This window comes from Passer domesticus, chromosome 5 (genome assembly GCF_036417665.1).
Source record: "Passer domesticus isolate bPasDom1 chromosome 5, bPasDom1.hap1, whole genome shotgun sequence".
Classification (NCBI taxonomy): domain Eukaryota; kingdom Metazoa; phylum Chordata; class Aves; order Passeriformes; family Passeridae; genus Passer; species Passer domesticus.
This window is the reverse complement of record NC_087478.1, coordinates 67937133-67954880: the sequence shown is the minus strand read 5'-3', so window position 1 is coordinate 67954880 and position 17748 is coordinate 67937133. Positions and strand designations below refer to the sequence as shown.

The window sequence follows — 17748 nt, the reverse complement described above, 5'->3', positions numbered from 1 at the left end:
CTAATGATAACTTTGATTTTCTAAATCAAGATTAGGTAGAAATTTGGAGTCACTGTGGTATCTCAGGTGGTTTCCTGAGAATCATTTTTGTATCCCTTCCTGGTTTTGATAAAGTGTAAGACTTGATTTAACTGCTTGCTGGCTTGTGTTGGAAGCTTATGGGTTTAGCTCCTTAGTTTATTTACTAAAAATGATGATATGCTGGAATTTGAGCACGGGGCTCTGAATACACACTTGCTGCACTGGTTCTGCAGCCAGTGGCCCCATGCCAGCTGGGGTGGGCAGAGCTGGAACTGAGCCACTGTAAAACACCTCTCCAGTCACAATCATCTGTGCCATGGGAAGCTGCTGTGCCATGAGCACAGGGGGAGGAGGAGTAACATAATTTGGATTGGATTTTAATCTTTTTTTTTGTAAAGATAGGTGGGAGTAGGAAGGTTAATTGCAGTAGAGGCTGTGTCTGTTGGGATGTGGAGCTGCAATATTTTAGAGTTGAAATAAACCCTGTAGTGTTCGGGCGCTGCCAGCAGTACACCAAGATGCAGGCTCATGGCCAGAGCTGTTGTAAAAGCAGTCGTAGCAGCTCTTGTAGCAGGTCCTGGAGGCCACTGAAGTGGCAGTCTGGGACCTGTAAGCTCTAACTACTGACCATGTGTGGAAGTAGGATCTGCTGGATCTTGGAGAGCTTCCTGTAGTGGATCAGCTGCAAACCATGGTATTGATACTGCATGGAAGTGTACTGGTATTACTGGGAGCTTTTTTATATATAGATGGCATTTGAAGATCTGGGAACGCTGAGCTTGTCATGTGTTTCTTTAGCATGCTTTAGCCAACTTTCAGCCATTTGTGTTAGTAGCCTGCTGAAATAAATGGCTTTTTGATGATGTGATTCTCTTAAATTGATTAAAGTGTTTGTTAAAAGTTCACTGGTCAAGCAACACTTAGGAATCCTGTCTTCTTTTGATGGGACTTTAAATAGCAGAGCAACTGTGTACTTGCATCTATCTTTTTGAATGGGGAAAAAGAAGCTTCCATATTTTCCCAGCAATAATTTAAAAATACTTATTGTTGCCTATGGAGCTTTTTCTAACTGTCTATTTTCACGTGAGAATTTTGCATTTCCTTTGCAGTGATGATTTATGGTGGAAAAGCATGGGTTTTTTTGGCAGTCTTCTCAAAAGAACCCAGGTTAAGATCTTTGACCTACAGCTGTTGTAAATGCAAGTCTTTTTGTTCTAAAGCCTTGTGGAGTTCTTCCCTTTTTGTGTTAAGTGATAAAAATGTGTGCTGGGTTGGCCCAAGTTTCTCTTGATAATTGGGTAAAATGAAGACCCAGAATAGAAAAATCAACACTACACCTTCCTTTTGGGGGAAGCTGATTATTATTTTGATGGACTCTTCTTGCCTGCTGTAGGCCGATACACACACAGATATATATGTATGTGTGTGTTTTAGCCTTGAGACCCCTTAGACTGACACTGCACTTCACCAGGTCTGTCTCAATGTACAGAACAGATGGTTAATTCAAAACCAAGAGTATTGAAGCTGAGTAGGCAAATCTGATCTCTTGAAAACAAGGTTGCCAAAACAAGCTGCTGTATTTGCTATAGGTGCTGAATTGGTAGTTTATGTGCTACAAAGGCAAACCTGAGTCAAATGCCTAAATGCAAAGAGGTTGGTAATGTCCAAATTTTTACAGCTTTCAGTTTCTCTCTCAGCCTGTAACTTGAAGCAGGAAGTTGCTTACATATTGTAGGGGTTCTGGAAGAGAAAGAGGCTCGTTTCAAATCCATTGTTTTTTTCTGGGTTTATCGCCGTGGTCCTGGATTTTTGAAGTAACAAAATTGCAGCAGTAGAATGAGACTGATGTCTGTTTTTCACGTGCTGAAATTTGCTTTTTTCTTCTATTTAGGTGGTCAGTGAAATGAGAAGAAAAGGGCAGATTGTTAGCAGAAAGAATTTGCCTGTAAACACAGTAATCCTTTCTCTGGTTGTAAGGAAATAGGATAGAAAATTTGAGACAGGTGTGCTAGAAGAAACCTTTAGATGTTGAATCCAACCTGCACACCACAGATCCTGGTTATCTCTGGACAGGCCTAATAAATATGTGCTGTACAAAAGGGATTAAAGCATTTATTTCCTGCATTTACTGTTGGGATTATTTCCTAGGGATGCCATTTCACACTAACATACTTTCCTATTTTCAAATGAAACATGAGCAAGCTGATGCTTTTTATCTCAATTCTTGGGGGTTAAATACTTACAATTCTTATGTGAGCTGCTGAAAGTCATAGTCACTTTTCAGGAATCTCTGACCCTGTAATCCATTTTCCTGTGGTGGATTCATCTTAAAAAAGAATGCTGTATGTGACTTTTGAGGGGTTATTTTTCACTTATATGATGCTGTAAGCTGAGCTCTTACATTTTTAGGACTACTTTATCTTGAGTGCATGGCATCAAGGTAGTGTGATCATTGTATAAAAGTTGGAGACAACAGCCAAGTTACTTGTGTATGCTTCTGCTTTGATAAATTCCCTAAAGTTGAAAAAAAAAATCAGGCTTCCCAATCTTTATTTGCTTTTGCTGCTTTGTTTAATGTTTAACTCTGGCAAATGGGTACAAATAAATAGGTGAATCCTTCCTTCTTTGATTTACATCACAAGTTTTGTGGGTAGAACTGCACTTGCTGCATAAGCATCTGAAATCTTATATTTTTTGGGGGTAGGCCACTATTTGCCATAGAGAGGGTATGGCTTTACTTGCTTGCATATTTAAATGCTAGGGAAAATATTGATTTCCATAGGACTTCTGGGCTTTTCTTAAAATAATGAGTTAGTTTAGGTCCTTTTAAAATTCTGCTTCTTCTCATTGGCCTGGACCCTTTTATTTCAGGGATTTTGCCAACTCTGTTGATGCCATCAGCCACATCCTCAGGCTTCTGGAAGTGATGGTCTTAAGAGGGGGAGTTAATTTGAAATCTGTTTGCTGATCTGTGTGTTTGGGCATGGGATAGGTGTTCACATCTCAACTTGAAATGTCCTCTTCAAACATGGTAAAAGTGCAGGAAACAGAGAAGCCTTGGCAAAGCTTGGAGGGAGCACCACATTAGGGAAGAAGTCGGCAGAGGCACTGAAGTGTTTGAGAGCAGGTGGAGTGTTGTCATGAGCTGCAAAATCAATGTAAATACTTCCAGAAAATTATTCTTCCTCTGCTTTTGCCAAACAGAAGGAACAGGAGCCATAAAAACCATTGGCAAATTGTTTTAGCTGCCAATGAGCCTGCTTACAGTTGGAATTCTCCCTTGCAGCACTAGGCAGCCGCTGCTGCCGGAGCGTTGCATTAGTGGTGATAAAATAGACTTTTTTTTGTTTCTTGCCTGAAGATTTATGGTTGGAAAATCCCATAGTTCTGTGCAGTTCTGTTGGGTCATACCAACAATAAAAATAAGAATTTCATTACTGATTGTGCTGTATGGCACAACTTCCCTATTTTGGGTGGTTCAGCATGGGGTTGTAAAGCAGCTATTTCATGTCTATTAGCATTATGTAACTGGGAACCCAGTCCTCCCAGATGGACAGTTTTGGGATACTGTCATGTTTATAAACGTCTGGCTGGCTGCTGCTGAATTGATGGCTCTGGTGCCCGGTTTAGAAGGGGCTGGCAATCACTAAATGAAAATGGGGAGCCACAAGGCACGGTGAGTTACTGGATCACAAATGTGTGTGGTGTTTGTGCCTCTCTTGACCCCTTATTACCCAGGAAAATGAGTGCTGGAATAGAGCATAGAAGATGGAGAGCGTTGGGTTTTAAATTCTGAAATCCCTGTTCGTACTGATCCAAATTCCATTTTCATGGAAACTGGAAGTTTAGTACTCTCACTTGTCAACTTCAGCTTCTGGCTGGCTTTGGGGAGACTAAAATTGTTCCCTTATACTAAACCTTCCAGATCTCAGAGTCATGTCAGGATATTAGCACCACATATTTTGTGGAGACTGAGAAATTATAACTGTAATTACTTCATGCAATTATTTTCTGAGAGATGCTTAACTTCAGCTGCTTACAGATACGAAATCTGAATGTTCAGAGCCTGTGCCATGTAATCTAATGGTGGAATTGTCATGTGCATAATGTCTAAGATCATAGTTTCTAGTGGGGATGGTTTCTTCATTGCTGGCCTGGTTTTGCAGATGCTGAAGAAAGCCCAATTTATTAAATTAGCTGACTGCAGTAGTGCAGGTGTCCTCCCTTGCTGTGCACGCACCATCTGCAGCGACAACTTTACTGTAACCATGATATTTTATGAAAAATCCTTTTGCCAGGATTTTTCCCCTCCTGAGGAGCTGAGTGCCTCAGGAAAGAAATGTAAACAATAACTATCTGCTGCTGTGGAATGCAACAGGTGCATCTTCCATTGGTCCATGTGGATTGTTTTCAACTGATGACCAATCACAGCCACCTGTGCCAAGGCTGTGAGCAGTCACAAGATTTTGTTATGCACTCTATTCTATTCCTGTTCGTCAAGCCTTCTGATCATTCGTTTCTCTCTGTTCTTCTAGTACAGTTTTTATGTAGTATTTTAATATATATAACAAGATAATAAATCAGCCTTCTGAGAAAATGGAGTCAAGCCTCATGTCTCAACACATGGAGTGTTCCCCTCAACACTTTACCCCTAAAGACATCATCAATCCACACGTTCCTGGGGTTCATCATGAAGAATTTGAGTTCTTGTGCTGCCCTTGCCAGCAAAACAGGGCTGCCAGGTGAGGTCTGCCTGGAGTGTGTGCTGACAGAAGGGTTGTGTCAGGCCTGGGAGGGAAGCAGTGGAAGGCTGAACTTTCTGGGAGAAGCCCTGAAGGAGCTGATGGCTCTTCCTGCCTCTGAGTAGAATGGAATTGGAAGACTGTGGAGACTCTAAAGAATGTACCACTATGATGTGGAGCTGAGAGCAGAAACCTGCAGTCCGTTGGTCAATCAGTGAGTGTGGGAAGGTAAGTTTTCTTCTCTTGAAGCTTGGCTGGTGAAGTGAAACTCTTGCTAATGATTTAGACATACTTTTATCAGTGTTCTACTTTCACTTAGAGCTGCTTTGGGAGAATTATCATCACTGCAACTGCTGTTTGAAAGTAAGTATTCTTTATGGATTGGCATTTCTGTGTTTCTGTAACTTTAATGTGCAAGAATATACCACAGTAATGGTATATTGAGTATGAGAGGAAGCAGCATTATGTTAGAGATTTGTAACCTGAAATTTTTTCACTTTTTTCTTGGTGTAGAATAGTAGTGTAAATTAGTGTAGTAGTGCCTTTGTGAGCTATTAACTCTGTATGTTTGGATGCCAATTCTGCATGTAGCTTCACCAGAAACACTGATGCCAGCTTTCAACAGGTGCATTAAACTTGAAATTCTCTTCTCTGAGTCTTTAAATACTCAGCTGTCAGTCAGGGCAGGTGACCTTCCCCTTAGGTGCTGTATTCCGTGAGCACAACTGGCTGTCCTGCATGTTTGAACTAAAACATTGAAGGAGAGAGCTCCTCTCACTTCTTTTGTGCAGTAATAAGGCAGTTTGAAAGAAGATAATATCTTTTTGGTAGGTAAATAGGGCTACTTTTAAAACAAAATTTTAAAAAACCCCTAATCTTTCAGCATCATAAATAAGTTACAGCAAGGTAACATTTTGATTTTGAAACATGAGTAAGGTGGTTCTGAAGTAGTGCCTGAGATCTTGGAAGAGATGTCTCCCAAAAACTTAAGGAAAAAATTGTTTACAATTAACAACTTAGATGTAATTCTGTGCATTTTAAGGTTTCTTTTATCTGGCAGAAGTATGAAAAGAGAGGATAATTTGATTTGCACTTCTGTCACGAGCTGGAATTTGCTGGAGATCCATCTTCCTGCTTCGATTTCTTGAATTCCCAGTGCTTTTTTAGGTGCAGTATGGTAAGCTTGTTTAAGGGAAGGAACATGTAGCATCAGTGCTCTGATGGCCTTGTCTGTCTTCAGGTAGAAGGTTGCAGGTTCTTTCTAAAATGTGGGCAACTCTTCCCTGCTGTGATGGCTGGAATTTGATTGGAATTTGCCAGTATAAGCCAGCAGCTGGGAGAAAGAGACTTGGGTTTTTTCTTACAGCACAGATACAGGGTTATGAGAGAAACAGTCAGAAATTAGCATAATTAAATAATTCTGATGCTACCTGTAAAGCCAAGAAACCTTATTTGTTTGTATTAGAAAATTTGCCTTATGCTTGAAAGGTGTTGCCATAATGATAATTTGGCAAAGGCTTCTGTTCTCTGTTCCAGCAATCAGTAAGTTTAAAAGCTAAAGACAAGTTCTAAAAAGGTACATGTGCAAGGTAATAAACTTGAATTAGGGAGAAAATTCCCAAACTACCTGCAGCTAAATGCAGGAACATCGTGTAATCCAATGGAGCTTCTAATCTTCTTTGAAATGTTACTTGAGGAGCTGCTTTAACATGCAAAAATTGTTTTGTTGTGCTGGTGTTTCTGATCTTGTATATGAATTTAAATCGACAAATATGAAAACCTGAATGAAGCTTCAGCACAGCTTCTCTTCCTGTGTCATGGGTGTTATTTAAAGGATCAACACAGGATATCTGTATGCACAGCTGGGCAATTATTCAGCTGCTTGTTTCATGCCTGGTGATCAGTTCTCCTATAATTACTTGACTTCTCACTACTTGTGTAGGTCACAGATTTAAAGAAAAAAAAATTAAAAATCAGTAATAATGGAAAAGATGAGTATTAGTGCATGAAATCTTTGTGTGAAAGAAGTGTGTCATTACTGACTAGCTCAAAATCCTGTGATATTTCATTCTTTTCACAAGTGGGAGTTATCTTGTTCCCATTGAAAAAGGTTTTCTGTCCATGCTGTTTAATGCAGTTAGAGCATAACAGATTATGTTTACCAGGGATTTTGTTACCTAGGCTCTGTTCAGTGTATGTAGAAAGCCAAGATGAAGGTAAACAACTTTAGAAATACAGAAAGGCTGAACTCTTGTCCACCTTCATGTAATATGTGTGGATAATAGACATAAAAATAATCACATATAAACAAATAAATAAAAAAGTCCGTTTTGTGGTGATAATAGTCCATTGTTGATGGCTGTGAGTAGCTCCTTGTCCCACCCAGAATCTTAGAGCTGAGATTCTTATTCACATCATTCTTAGATGCAGTTTGCTCACCAATAGTCACTCTCCTTCTATTATACTCCTTATTTTTAGAAGGCTCAAGGAGTTGTGTTGTAATTGAATTACTCTGAAGAGTGTTCTGATCCATTATCTAGCACACATTCAGTCCTGGTCAAGTGGCTTTTAATGGCATTAAAAAAATAACCTCATTAGTACTCAGAATATCTGTGTTTTCCCCGGAATCATTGTTTAAGGATGGAAAAAACCGCAGCATGTCATAGTCTTGTGTTGTAACACAGCTGAGGAAAAGGGAAGCACTTAGGATGCTCTGGGTCAGAGACATTTGGCCATTCTATCCATAAAACAGGTAGGGGCTTGTACTTGAGTATAACTGATTTTACTTTATGTGAGGGTTTTATGTACTGTGCTGTGAGCAGCAGACAAAACCACCTCTCTCATGCCTCTCAAACCCATGGCAATGTTGGTAGGGGCGGATCTGCAGTTAGATTTGCTTCCAGAAGAAGATGGTGACTTCCAACTCTCGACTTGGAGGAGATGAAGAGCTCCCCTTGCTGATGACAGCAACACCTTGGGTTAAAAAACTGGTTTTGCCTTGTGACTTAGCTCTAAATCTTACATTTCTAGGGTTTATGTAGACCATAAATCATGCTATAAATATAGCTTTTGGCCTTTCAACTAATATGCATAAGAAGTCAATTCTGAAGTCCTTAGAATACTAATTATGGTTGGTTTGTGAGCATATGTCTTAAACTGATGGTTTTCCCCTGCACCCCTTTATGACAGTGCCTCGGGGTTTTCTTTCTGGTTGAGATGATCCTGAGGTGTTTTAAAAAAGTGTCTTTTCCCCAACCCAGCTGTCCGAGAAAAAGTCAGACATCTTCGGCTGTTGTTCTCAAGGCTGTTTATTATTTCTTATCTAAAACATTTTCTGTCTGGCCTGCCAAGATCTGTTCTGCAGGTCAGTCTGAGGCACACACCCTGCCCACGGGGCTGGTGTTGTCTTTTATACTACAAACTACATATTTGATATTTACAGTTATTTTCCAATACCTATCACCTGTGTTAGACAGTGACTTTCTACTCTAAACCAATCTCAAAATGCCACCATCACCAAGAAGATGGAGGCTAGGAAGAAGAAGGAAGAAGGACAGGACAATGCCCAGATTCCTCCATCTTGGCCCTAGACCCCCATAGTAAAATTCTTCAAAATTCCACCTTTCACCCTGTGACAACTACTGTTATGGTACTTTTGTGACTTGTCATTCTTCATATAAGGCTGGTAGTTTGCTCCTTGGGTTAAGACTGAATTCCCAAGTGTGTTTGGCTTCCTGCCAGGGTCTCTGACCCCCCTGCCAGGGCTTTGAGCCATCTAGGGCATCCAGAGGGATGTCCTGGGTTCCAGCAACAGTGTATACTGTGCATAGTTCCAGGTTAATTTTAGGCAGTGTGTATTTAATTAATGTGGCTGGCTAAACAGAATCAGCCTCTGTGCTCCAAATGATAATTCCTTTTGGAGTCTAAACAGCTATTTGAGATACTGCGTCTTGCTTTGATTTTAATGTGAACCATTCTTAGAGCTTAACATTGGTGTCAAGCCATTGCTTAGTCTCTTGTTTTCCTTCAAGTGGTGTGTAAAAATGGGATTTTCCCTTCTGTTACTGCATTGTGACTTGCCTTTTGGGGTGCTTAGTATCTGCTTTCACATGGTGCAGCAGTGCTGGTTCTGTACTTGACGATGCATTGGTTGTAGCACTGAACTGGACTGCATGTGGGTTATTTCTTCATGCTGCAAATAGAGATGAAAGATTTGATCTTCCCCTTCCTACAGCAATAACAGATAAAATAGTTTGAATGATGGTGAACAGATTTTAGGAAGAAACTGTTCCCTGTGAGGGTGCTGAGGCCCTGGCACAGGTTGCCCAGAGAAGCTGTGCCTGCCCCTGGATCCCTGGAAGTGTCCAAGGCCGGGTTGGACAGAGCTTGGAGCAGCCTGAGATAGTGGAATTGGTTGGAATGAGATGATTTTTGGGGTCCTTTCCAACCGAAACCACTGTAATTACTTGATGCAGTATACCACAGGCATTCCACTCATGTTTTTCAGGTTTTCAGGTTGGTTTTGGGTGAGGCTTTTTGTAGCTGTGCATTATTGCTGTGACTTTAGAGCACCACCTGTTCTGCTTTATACTTACGAGGAACTTTCTGAATTTTCCATTTTGTCTAATTTTTGCTTCTTTTTGGATTAAAAAAAATGTGCAAGAGAGGTTTATTTTCCAAATACACAGCTTTGTTTTGATGAATGAACTTCCACTTCAAAATGGTGAGATGAAAGCAATTATTTGTGTGGGGAAATCATGGTCTAAGTTTGTTTTGCCCTTCAGATTTCCCTGTGAGTCTTCCATCTACATCTATGGCAAAGCTGCTGCTGGGCACAAGGGCTTTTCTAGGATGCGCAGCTAGGGTGCTGCAATGTTAAATTTTATTACGTTTAAATTATATTTTAATAATTTAATAAAATAATATTTATATTTTAATGCAGTAATATCCAATGTATGAGGCGCTCTTCTGGTCAAGTGACAGGAGTCTTGCCTGTACTGCATTAGTCAAGTAATGTAAACTAATTTCACCTAATGTTGGGTAGGAAGCAAGCTTGAAATGGAATAACTTTTAAGTTGGATTGCTACCAGCTTGCTACACTGGCAGAAATGAAATTATTTGTCTGTTAATGGCAAACTGTCAAGAAAATGCTGATTCTGATTTTAATGTGTTTCCAAAAATTATTTATTAATAATTGCGTAACAGCATACTGGGATGTTAACATTGCAGCTTTGGTGGGTTCAACCTAAAAACTGATTTTAATTTTTTTTAAGATTGTGTTTCCAAGAATGAAGCATAAAGAATATGGGGTTTGTGTTATATGGTGGAATTTTTTTATTGTGAACATGCTAGCTTGGTGAAATGTCTTACCTGTATGCACTCTTTTATTATAATGTGTTCTTTTGGAGGTGACTGAACCAATGTTTTTTGTTCTATCTTATATCCATCTTAAAAATATTTTCTATAGCAAAGAAATAATTTCATGGTGATGCCAGGTCACTTTTACTAAAATCTAGTAATTGTTCTCATATAGGGTATTGTGTCCTATGTCAAGTATGTGCTTTTCTATACCAAATGAATCTCAAGGGCAAGAAGGACAGAAATGACTGGAATCAATAGTAGAGAAATATAATTTCTGTTTTCAAATAATAAAAAAAATAATGTCCTTTCTAAAATGTAACTGAGAAAAATGAACAGCAAGAGTGTCTGGTTGTATTAATGTTGGTGGAGTTTGATAATTTTGTTCCTCAGCTACCCATCAAATATAGATAACTCTTGTTGCTCCTAATCCTCATCACTGTTGGACATGGCTTTAAAAAATTTAGCTTCCTCCTCTAAAGATCTGGGCTAATTAAACTTACATTCATCTTCTGAAACAAAAAATGTAGTGTTTCACTCTGCTCTTGGCTTCTGCAGAGAAGGTACCATGGGCATTGGTGCATCCAGTACCTGGCAATGTGGCACTCCTGGGCTGTTTTGCTGAATATCTTTATTTCCAAAGCCTTTCTCCATCACTTGCAAAGTTGTTCCAGGTTGTATAATGCTTTTTTGTCCTGCTGAACTCCTCCTCTGGTCATTAGTGGTGAATGAATGCCTGAAGAACAGAGTTTCTACCACCAGCACACTGGGGTGTGGAGATCTTAATTCCTTAAGCAACATGTCCTCCTCATGCTGTGTCAAATAATTTTAAGGTTTGGTTCATGGTGCGGCTGTGTTTCAGATTTAGGGTTTTTTTGTGTGTGGGTCAGCTGTTAGATTTTTCTATCAGTTCTAGCAGGCTGTTACTTGTGGTCAGGGAAGGCTTGTTCCTGAAAATGCTGATAGGAGGCTGAGATAAGCAGTGAGTGAGTCACATTGATTCCTGTGTAGCACAGTGGTGAAAGTCTTGCATTGCTGTGCTTCATATTGGTTTTTTCCCTTGTTTCTGGGTGCCTCCTGTGGATGTTGGAAAAATCTAAAACCTGATGGAATGCTTTGCCAACCATACTGTTGTAGTCCTTTTGCCAGAATTACTAACATGAATCCTGTGATTCATATACATACAGAATTATTTTAAAACTGCTTACCTGGCCTCTACATCTCTTCCTTTCCTTGGTGCCTTGCAGACCTGGTCTAACACAAAGAACAAGGAACTACAGTGTTCCTGAAGGAAATTTGGCAAAGGAAAGTAGAACTAACCCACAATTGGTAGCAAAATAAATCTTTTTGGTGACAAGTTAAAAGTGCTTCTGTCTGGCACTGTCACCCCATTGCTCTGTGTTTTCTTTAGCACAGAGTATCCACGTGGCAAGTTAAGGTTAGGCCCTCATAACCAATATGTAGAATGTTGTTTTGTTTATAGAACTCTAGAAGTTACCTAAGCAGTAGTTTCAGTTGAAAACTCTGATATTAGAAATATGGAAGAGAAGTCTCAACACAGGAAGTTGGTGCTGTGGCAGAGAACCAGTTTACAGTATAGAATGATTTAGCTGTAATCCATCAGGTGAAAAATTAATTTTTTTTTTAACTTCTGTCAGCAAACAGGATTCTCAGTCAATTCAGTTGAATTTAATATTGTGTGCAACTGGTGTATTATGTTATAAAGAGTGCTGTAGGTTGATACTTTTTTATGAAGCTGAATAAAATTTTCATTGCTATAGATGTCTCTTCCAGCTGAAGAGATTGCCTGAACTCAGATGTTGTCCAGTGATTACAAACAGCAGTGTCAAGTAAAAATGTTTGAATGTGGCTTTTAACTCAAAAAATTGAGATGTTGGTAATGTACTGAGAAGTGGCCCGTTTTCTCACCATGAAGTAGGATTTTCACTTAGTGTTTGGCTAATCTTGGAAACTATGTAAACGTCCTTTAAAGCTTTTGATCGTTTTAATGCATAACTATGCTAAGTCAACTGAGTTGGTGTGTCCTTAACATAATACTTACGGATTATTATTAATAACTGAGTGTTCTTTGTGGGGTTTTTTCCCACAAAGAATTAGCTTAAAGAGTATGCTGTGCAGATTGTACTTGATGGTGCAACAAGAAAGCACACAATAGAAGGAATACAAATGCAGACCTTCTGGTGATATTTGTTTCTGCCCAGTGGAATTTTAGATGCCTATATTGCATTTCTGTAAGGAAATATTTGCCTGCTTAAGGGCATCATTGAGGCACATTGAGGTAATTACTGGTTTGTACTGATTTCTTTGGAGGTGGAATTGTCATCAAAGGGATGAATGAGCCAATCAAATTCCTGGTCTGTATGTGTCTTGAGTAAATACAGAAAAGTTAGTGAGGATTTTCTTGTTCAGCTCCCAGCTATCCTGTCACGGGCTAAGTATTCCCAAGATCTGAGCTTTTTGTTTGGGTCGTTTCATCACTTGGTACCTTCTGAGCCTTTCACTAAGTGGTATGACACATAAAGAATTTTTCCTGAAATAATTTTCAGAGAGCTAGTGCTGTCCTGCAGGTTTGTGATGGAGTTTGGTCACTATGCAAGTCTTGTGCTCTCAGTTTGGTTGTTTCTGTGTCTCAGCTCTCTGGTGGTGTTGTGTACCCACCTGCTGTTTGGGTGTAGAAGCAAGAGAGTATTTTTAAATAAGTCAGCATTAGACTTTTTATAGAAACAAGCTGTGCATCTCTTAGCCTCCAAAAGCCTTTTAACATTGTTAGTCTGTCATTTTCATAGAAGGTTAAAACATTCTGTTCAGCCTCTTTGTTACATTTGCAGTTTCAAAAGCTGATTCATTGATTGTGTTCATTTCAGGCAATATTTACACTTTGCTATTGACTGTTTTCTAAATTTTGTGTGTAGGTGGATTCCGTTTGCCCCCAGGGAAGAAACTAGCCTAACTAAGGCTTTAATTAGCTGTTTCTTGGTTTTCATATAAATTCTGGAAATTGAAAGTGTGAGAGCTCATCAGAATTGGTGTAATTTGGATGGGATCTGAGTCAATTTTAACTAAAATAATCTCAAAATCCCAGCACAGGAACGAGAGGGAGCTGCTGGAGAGAGTGCAAAGGAGAGGCACTAAGGAGATCAGAGGGATGGAGCAGCTCTGCTGGGAGGAAAGGCTGAGGGAATTGGGGTTGTTCAGCCTGGAGAAGAGAAGGCTTTGGTGTGATCTCATTGTGCCCTTCCAGTGCCTAAAGTGAGCCCAGAGGAAACACGTAGAGAGACTCTTGACAAGGGCCTGGAGTGACAGGACAAGTGGCAATGGCTTCACGCTGACAGAGAGCGGGTTTAGATTGGATATGAAGAAGAAATTGCTCCCTCTGAGGGTGGTGAGGTCCTGGCACAGGGTGCCCAGAGAAGCTGTGGCTGCCCCTGGATCCCTGACAGTGTCCAAAGCCAGGTTGGATGGAGTTCTGAGCAAGCTGGGATAGTGGAAGGTGTCCCTGCCCATGGCAGGGGGCTGGGACGGGATGATCTTTAGGGTCCTTTCCATTCCAGGCCATTCTGTGATACTGTGAATTAGATTTGTAATGCCTTTAACAAAATGTTTGCAGTTTTGCAAACAACTATGTTTGCGGAGGAGGAGAACTTATAAAATTGTGTCTGGATGTGATTGAAAGAGGAGCATTGATAAAAACACACAGCAAAAAATGGCAAAATCATCAAAAGAACCAGACTTAGTGTTGCATATCAGTAGACCAGGACAGCCTATTTTTTGGCCACTTTGCTTCAGGTCTGCCTTGACTGAGCAGGACTCTGAAAGGTATCAGTACATCTTTACAACATGTTGGTCTCGTGTGTTTGCAGCTCTCTGGCTTTGAACAGCAGTTGGACCTCCCACGTGTTGTTACAGTGCATGGAACCTTTTCAACGGGAATTTGGGGGGTTTGCTGGCCAGTGCTGTAAATCAGGAGAGAGACCATTCCAAAGAAGTCTGAAAACAGCGTAACAGGCACAATGGGCATTATTGCTGCTTTTCTTTATCTTGATTATTATCCTGTTTTTTCTGCTAATGGCAGCAGGACCTCAGTCTTGCTTTTGAACTCTGAAGAAATCTTTCCATTTTGTCTGGCTTATGTTGAGCACTTAATTTTAGGTAATGAGTCTGACAGTCCCCTACCAATACCAAGCAAACAAAAAAGTAAGTAGCTGGTTGTTAAACTGTAAGGGTCTTTGAATAAAAGTGTTGAGTTCTGCCTTGGTCTGACTCTGGGGTTAATGTGAGGACTTTATTAATCAGGAAAATTTAAAAAAGAAAGTATTCCCTGCTTTGAAGATCTTGTGAAGAAAAAGCTTTGTGTATATGAAGATTTTTCTCTCATTTCACTGTTCAGTGCTTGGAGAGTCTGGTTATCTAGAATCACAGACTGATTTAGGTTGAAAGGGAGCTTAAAGATCATCTTGGTCTAAACCCCCTCCACAGGCAGAGATGCCACTAAGATTTATAGATTTATTTTCACTTTGCTATACAAGGTATTTTTTTAATCCGCCCAGTATCATCTTTGCTGTTAAAAACCTTTTTGTGATTGCTTTCCTTTTTTTATTTGAGCTAGTAGACTTGAGCACTCATCTATAAAAGTAGCTTTTCCTTGTCTCCCATTCCATGCCTTGCATGTCACCCCCAAAACCACACCTTTTTCAGAGAATTCAAGTACTGACTGTTAGGGGTCATGTTTGTATAAGAAAACTTTACATTTAGCAACTCCATTATTGAGATGTGAGGAGGTGGATTTAACAGTGCAGCACCAGTCTTTGCCATAAGCTGAACAGTACAACTGGACAGTAAAGTGTTGCTTTCTCCTTGATTATTTAGTGACCTTTGAAGTGTTTAGTTGTGTTGCCAATGACAAAAATTAAGTTTTGTAGTAGATGAAGCAAGAACTTGTTATGTACCTTTATACTATCAAATAAACAAATAAGTTTCAAAGACTTTAACAGCATCAAATGCTTTTCCTGGCAGCTGATGATGAGTTGGCCCTTGTCTCTCCCAGGTGCTAATTAACTACCAGTAAGTGTCTAACTAGAGATTGTAATTAGTTTTGAAACTGCTGTGCCTCAATCACTTTCTGCAGGGTTTCTCCTAAGTCTCAAGAGAGAGGAATGCTGTGGCTTTACTTCCTACTGTTTGGGAAGGAGGCAGTGGCTTGCAATAGAGAAATTAACTTTTCTCTCTCTCACATTTGCCTTACACTTGCACCTGTGCAAGGTCCAAATGTACCTGGAATTTGTTGCACAGAGGGTTGATTAAATTTCCTCGGACAGAGTGTAGTAAATCCAGCAAAAATCAGCTCCGTGTTTGTCTTCCATTGACTCACAGGTAATTGCAAGGAAAGAAAAAGGAACTTTGGCATCTCTTGACTACATAATGAAGTGAGAGATTAAAGCTCCACATGAAAAGAAATCTGTGGTTATATAATAGCAGTAGCTGCTGTAAGATGTGTATTTCTTTGGTTAGGGAAATGGGGTGTTATAATCGTATAATATTTCCTCACACAGCCTGAGAGGGGAACGCGATGGCACAGGACAGGGACGTTGGATGAAGGACTGATGGCGTGTACTCATCTTCCCCAAGGACAGTGCTTGTGGAGCAAGCTGGAAATCTGCAAGCTTTCAGGCCTGGCTTTGCTCTCTGCAGGTGCCATCTGCAACTGTTTTTTACACTCATCAAACAAGTAACAGCTGCTCACTTTAGTATTTTATGTCTTATTAGCCAGTGTGTGTTGGGATTCATTTTGGAGGGGGGGGGCACCCCGGTGGGCCCCCTAGGCTGTGAGTTCGCTGGCAGCAGCAGGCAGGCAAGGAAACTCCACATGGCTTCTGAGGATGCTGATTAGAAGAGGGTTTATTGGGGGTCCCATCCCCGGGAACAGCACGGTTACTGAGGGGGAAGGAGGGGGAGAGGAGGAGAGGGCCTAGGGGATGGAAGGGCTGAGAGGCGGGGAAGGCTAAGAGAGCGACTGGTCTCGCTCGCACGGTTTGAGAGGGAGAATGAAAATGGGCACGGAATCAGACTTGTGCTAATGGGATTACAGATACATAATGGTTCAGGGCAGGACCGCAGGCTTGGGATATACGATACATTTTGGAGGGGTGAGACAGAGCATACCATTTAAATAAAATGCAATACTGCAACTGTGTGCTTTCAGTTAAACACATTTGAAGTTCATTAGATGGAAGCTATTTGCAGGCACAAGTTACCCGAAAGAAATGATTGCATAACTTACTGTATTACTCTTACACTGAAATTGAGTTACTTTGAGGGTGTTTCAACATAAACAAGAAAACTACATGTTGTCCATTTTTCCATATTTCACATACATTAATGAAGTTGTTTTCAAGACATCTCAAATAAAGATGTCTTAATGTGTTGATATATATTCTCTTTGGCCCTTGAGCATTTTGCTTTGTGTACCAAGGCAGAACCAAGAGATGGGCTTTTGATGGCTCTCATGAGTGAAAATTGTTTGCTTTGGTGGTGTCCTTTCCTTGTGTATGAGCACTGGCATAGCCAGGGAGGAATTCACAGGCTCCTTTTATCCTCTCAGCAGTTTTGTTTTATTGGCTTATGCATATTGCTGGACTCTTGTGAGCTTCTGGCTCTTACAAATATGGATCTGAATGCTGACACAGTTCACTCAGAACTGAGGGGCACCATGTGGCCCAGACAGAAAGGGAGGAGAGGCAGGAGAATGGTATAGTTCAGAATTCTGCTTTCAAGTGTCAGTGGAGCTGTGTGCTTTGGAAACGGGGAAAAGATGAGTTTGTGGAATCCGATGGAAGGCTGCAGCAATGCGCTGCCTGCAAGGTGGCAGTCACAAAAGAGAGCACTGCACGCCATTGGAACAAGGGCTGGATTTCTCTGTCAGCTGCCAGGTTTTGCTGCTGCTGAGAGTACTGTGTTAAATGTTTTGCTTTGTCCTGTGCATTTCTCAGAAGTCTGGAATCGGGGTTATTAGCAGGGGCTTATGACTCCTTGCCAAGAAAAGGGTAATTGAAGTTAACTTTTAGACCATCTGGAAAATCACTGGTTTGGGTGAGAGCTGTCTTGAAAGGGTTATTTGGAAATGCAGAATGATGTTGAATATTCTGCTGATGTTACAGATGAAAGTGACCTGACACTGGATATTTTTGCTGGCTTGGGTTAATCCTAAACTGGATCAATTTGAATTTACAAATAGTCACTGTTTAATCCTGATATCTTAATTATTTTATGCTTCTGATGCTCTGCAAACTAACCTACCTTGGTGCTCATACAAAACCAGGCTAAATCATCACACAAAGGGATGCTGTGTAAACAACCTAGAGAAGCAGAAAAGAAGAGCTTGTACTTGCAAAAATAGCAGCAGTCTTTCATTATTTTCAAAAATAGAACAGGCTCTCAAGAATTGCCTATAAATTAATATGATGTGGAAATGGAAATTTTCTGGCAGTGTCTAGAAAGTGGAGCATTGTTTACTCAAGAATTGTGCTATCAACTGTGAGCGAACTGGAGGGGCTGTTGGGTTCTGGCTGTGATATATACTGCAGATACAGGCTGCATGGCGAGCCACTGC

General features: G+C 40.4%; 1 protein-coding gene across 16 annotated transcripts in view; it reads left to right on the top strand.

Annotated features, from left to right (window-relative positions):
* The window catches only part of RASSF8 (Ras association domain family member 8), a 72624-nt gene that overhangs the window by 13975 nt on the left and 40901 nt on the right, over positions 1-17748 (top strand). For 3 of the 16 annotated variants that reach the window (XM_064420764.1, XM_064420773.1, XM_064420774.1), the window contains exon 1: positions 4987-5126. The exons of 10 other annotated variants lie outside the window; for them this stretch is intronic. The gene's annotated coding sequence lies outside the window, so the exon portion shown is untranslated. Of the gene's footprint in view, positions 1-4841; positions 5127-17748 lie in introns of those variants that run through there. 3 more of the 16 variants (XM_064420769.1, XM_064420781.1, XM_064420768.1) reach the window with 2 other exon arrangements.